This window comes from Triticum dicoccoides, chromosome 6B (assembly GCF_002162155.2).
Source record: "Triticum dicoccoides isolate Atlit2015 ecotype Zavitan chromosome 6B, WEW_v2.0, whole genome shotgun sequence".
In the NCBI taxonomy this organism is placed as follows: Eukaryota; Viridiplantae; Streptophyta; class Magnoliopsida; order Poales; family Poaceae; genus Triticum; species Triticum dicoccoides.
In genome coordinates, this window is record NC_041391.1 from 403,575,906 (window position 1) to 403,579,500 (window position 3,595).

Genomic DNA, 3,595 nt, shown 5'->3' on the forward strand with positions numbered 1-3,595 from the left:
CCGCCGCCGCTGTTCGCCGTCGTAGCCACCGCCTCCCGCCGCCGCCCGGAGCCCCGCCGCCCCACCGGAGCCCAGACGAAGCCGCCGGACCTCGCCGGAGCCCGAGCTGAGGTAGCCGCCCGCCGACCCGGTTTTCTAAAGAAAACCGTTTCATTTTTTTAAAACCCTAGGTTTTTATATATTTTTTCTAGATCGTTTTTTTAATTTTTTTCCTGGTTTATTTATTTAGCGAGCGTTCGCTTGTTCGTTCGTTCTAACGGATGAGTTAACCGTTGTGTTGCAGTCAACGAACGTCCGTTCGTTAGACTGTTCGTCAGTTTTTCTTTTTCTGGGATTTTCCGCGGTTATTCCAGATCGAGATTTCTAATCTGATTTTCGTTTTAGTTTATCTTTTCGCTCGTTTATCGGAATCAGGCGATTCAAGCGCCTAGAGTTTTGTCTCGAAACCCTCTTTCCATTTAACCAACTCAAACAAGTTTTTGCTACTGTAAAATTTGACTTAGGTACAGATTAGTAAATGAAGCTTGTTTTTTTCGCCGTTTGACTTTCGTTGCTTCGTTTGATTTGATTCTTTTTGCACACCGGAGTTCTTAAGTTGAACTTTCTGGTTAGTTATCTTATTTGAGTTTTACCTGTGCTTTAGATGAGTACTTATTGTATGCTTGTTTGTTTGCGATAGAGTACCCGGAGTGCGCCGCTTGCTACTTTGAATCTCTAGGTTTCACGGATCATCAGCAAGGCAAGTAACACTTTGATCATACCTCTTTACTACCCAGTTTTATTGCATTAGACCAATCCTCAAACAATTGCATGATTAGGATCTGATTAACATGTGGGTTTGGGATGTAGTTGAGGTAGTACCTATATCCTGTTTACTTTCAAACCTTTGGGAGTTACTTCTACATTTGCTTATATTACCATGCTATGCTAGTAGACGTGGATTGGGTGAGTGTTTCCATGGCAGATGTGAGATTGTTAATTTAAGGGTTTATTTAAGGTGGCAACTTTAATACACATCTGGGTGGATTGAGGCACCTGGGATTCCAGGGATTGCCTGTATTTCTCTTTATGGACCGCCACCCAGGCTCAAAGGGATCATGAGATTATTCATGCTAGAAAGTTCCGTGTGCAGCCGCAAGCTACTATGGGCACTAGCATAGTTGATTAAGTCGTGTGAACTCTTACAGTGGTAGACTAGCAGATGTTGGGGAAAGTAGGTGTAACTGTCTACCCGATCGTAAGGTGCCAGCACTTCTGAAAGGCTATGTCTCGGTCATCCGTTTTCTCAAACACCATGTAGTGCGAGAATTCCAACGAAGGAGATTGAGTCTTGCAGGGATAAGTGCACAAACCTCTGCAGAGTGTATAAACTAATCATGGTTAGCCGTGTCCCCGGTTATGGACGTTTTGAGTATCTAGTACTTGGATTATCATGTGAATCTCATCATGTTACTTTAATTAATTTTGTTGGGTTTAATTATGATGCTTAATTGGGATTGAGTTGGGTGAACCTTGTCAATGTTTAACAACCACCATGATAGTTAAATAAAATTTATTCTTTTGCAGTAGGGGAAAATTGGCTTTATGCAAAACTGTAACCATAGAGCTTTCCACCAGCTATATATGCATGTAGTATAGCATTATTCTTTTCATTACTCTCTTTGTGTTACATGCCAGCATATTCCATGTGCTGACCCGTTTTCGGGCTGCAACGTTCATGTTGCAGACTTTTCAGACAACGGGTAAGGTGCCTTAGGTCGTGGTCTTATACTCAGTGATGCCGTTGGAGTTGATGGACTCGCTTATCTTCCAAGCCTTCCGCTGTTATCGTTATTAGATGGTCTTAAGCCTTAATTATTGTAATAAGCTCTCTTTTGGATACATTCGATGTAATAAGTGTGTGATTGCTACTCTGTTATAAATCCTTCAAGTACTGTGCGTGTCAGTATTACTGATCCAGGGATGACACTAAAGCACAGAGATCAGACTGTTTGAAGTCTGGTCGCTACACCGCGCCAGCTCGCATGATCCGCTGCGGGTTCCACCCTCTCTGAGCTCGCCACCTGGCACTTACGCCCTGGCTGAGGAGACTCCAGACCCTTTCCTGTCTCCTGCCCGGCAGGCTGTGTTGTCTCCTTCCCTAGATACCCCCTTCGATCCGCTTTTAGTTGGCGCTGCCCCCGTGCCTGACCCCACCGTCCCATCCTGCTCGGGGAATCCCGCGCTGACAGTGGCACAACCACTCCACGGCCTGCCAGCCCCGAGCTGTTGGCGGTTCCCCACATTGACAAGATCGACGCTGGCTCTAATCCCTAGGAAGATCTCTCGCTGATGGCTGATTCTGCGGGCCATGAGACCAATGCGGTCCCATCTGCTCCACCGCTGGACTCGGTCGCATCGCCAGCTTCTCCGGCCGCGTCTGCGGGCCCCATGGCCCAAGTGGCGCCCTCCTCGCCACTGCATGGCCAGGTCCATTCGCTGATTCTCTTGGCCCAGAATGCTCCACGTCTCCTTGGCCCCTCTACTGCCATGCAGGCTGCCCACGCCACCGCCACCGCGCACCTGCTGGGCTTCCTCAATTCCATCAGCGCCACGGTGTCACCTATTCTTGCCATCTCGGGGCCTCGTTGAGGTCGCATGCCGCTCCCTCCCAACTTCACGCCTCGCCGCAGCACCCGCATTGCCAGAGCCGATCGGGGCCTGGACTCTGAAGCCAAGGCCAAGCGTGTCCTCCTCCACTTGGGCCTCATAAATGACGATGAACCGGTCTCTGACGCGATCATGGACCGATACAACAAGCTTTTCGAGCAACCCCTAGCCGCGGACGTTGTCCGCATGTTCGCCGATTTCTACGGGTGGCACGTGCCATAGTCAGTCCTCGATGTTCTCACGACACCCCCCCTGCCATGCCCTCGGTGGCATGAGTGTGACGTGCGTTGCCGTCTACACCGCCCCCCAACCCCTTCTATGGATGACAACCTTAAGGCCGTCTTCTGGAACGTGCGTGGCCTTAATAGCGGGGCCAAATGCGCGGCCGTTTGCTCTGTAATCTCATCGGCATCCCCATGTATCGTTTGCATCCAGGAATCTAAACTTGCTTCGGTCTCGCCCGCGATTGTGTGTGAAACTCTCGGCCCTTCCTTTGACGGTTTCTTCTGGCTACCTGCGGATGGCACCCGCGGTGGCATCATTCTAGCCTGGAACAGCATGGTGATTTCCCTCTCTAACCCGGTCACGGCGACCACCATGTCTCTGCCGTGGTGTCCCCCACTGCCGGAGGAGCGCACTGGTGGATCACAGGCATGTACGCCCCCCAAGGGGATGATGCCAAGATCGCCTTCCTTGACGAGCTGCAGCAGCTCCGTACCTCCATTGCTGGGCCATGGCTTTTGGGTGGCGACTTCAACATGATTACTTCGGCCCGCGATAAGAACAACGACCGCATCAACCGGCGCACCATGAACCCGTTCCGGCGTTTCATCTCTGACCATGGACTACATGATGTCTACCTGCATGGTAGGCGCTATAAGTGGTCTAACGAGCAAGACAGTCCGACCCTCGTTCGTAACGATCGTGTGCTATGCACCCCTTCCTG